This window comes from Cucurbita pepo, unplaced genomic scaffold (genome assembly GCF_002806865.2).
Source record: "Cucurbita pepo subsp. pepo cultivar mu-cu-16 unplaced genomic scaffold, ASM280686v2 Cp4.1_scaffold001214, whole genome shotgun sequence".
Lineage (NCBI taxonomy): Eukaryota > Viridiplantae > Streptophyta > Magnoliopsida > Cucurbitales > Cucurbitaceae > Cucurbita > Cucurbita pepo.
The window spans coordinates 1-948 of NW_019647401.1; the positions used below are offsets into that span (position 1 = coordinate 1).

Here is a 948-nt window from a genome sequence, read left to right on the forward strand (position 1 = left end):
GGGAACGTCAAGGGAATCAGTTGCTAGTTGGTGAATCCAAATTTGAAATCGTGGTCCAAATCTTAGCACGGGCACCATTTGCCATTTCCAAATGGCTTAGTTCCCTTTTTTTTTTTTTTTTTCCTTTAGATTTTATTCTAAACAATAAAATCAAAAGATTTAATTATGTAGTAAGGGTTGTTTGAGTTGAATAAATTTATGATCCAATTAACTGCGTTAGGTCTAAAAATATCTCAACTCGACCCAGCTAAACTCACGAACAACAAATATCTTAAGACTTGAAAATACGAAACATAGCATCATCGATCAAGACCAAGTTCTGTTTTTATTTTCTCTCTTTTGTGATTTCTGTCATTTTTTGGCCTTATTTACCATGTATTTCGGCAAATTTTGATGAGTTCGTGTACATTAATGTAAGGCAAAAGAAAAAAAAAAGAGGCTAAGTCAACTGAGGGGCAAAAATATCATTTTGCCCCTCCAACCCAAATAGGGGTCCAAGGAAAACCCAGCCAGATTGCCTGCAAAAGAAAGAAGAAGTTAGAGAGAAGTTAGTGAGAAGTCAGCCGGGAAGATTAACGGACCACCGCTGGAATCAATCTCCAGACGAGACTCGTACCAGGATTGAGAGGCTAGCAAGGCCGACGCTCCATCAAAACCTAAGAACATTTCGCGAGGTAAGGTTTCTGAACGATATTGCTCAGATCTGAGTTTTCCCCTACATGAATCGACCCTAAAATGTTGAAATCTTCACCTAGGAACAACTCACGCACGGTCTGTGAAGAAGTTTGGCCGAGACCTCAACCCAAAGGCGGAGATCCGAGAGTCATCCGAGAACGGTGAGCGAATTTCCGGCGTTCTTAAATCCTCCGATAGTCAAGAAAAAATTACAAAAACAATACTAGGATGTAGCCTGTAACACGATCTAGAACGTTGCCGAAGGAATCATAT

The 948-nt window shown here is 39.9% G+C and overlaps 1 long non-coding RNA gene across 1 annotated transcript; it reads left to right on the top strand.

Moving 5' to 3' along the window:
- The first annotated feature begins 566 nt into the window (after window positions 1-566).
- Window positions 567-884, top strand: LOC111786245. The gene is made up of 2 exons (XR_002813765.1): window positions 567-674; window positions 756-884. It is a non-coding gene; the product is annotated as an uncharacterized LOC111786245 (long non-coding RNA).
- Window positions 885-948: the final 64 nt, after the last annotated feature.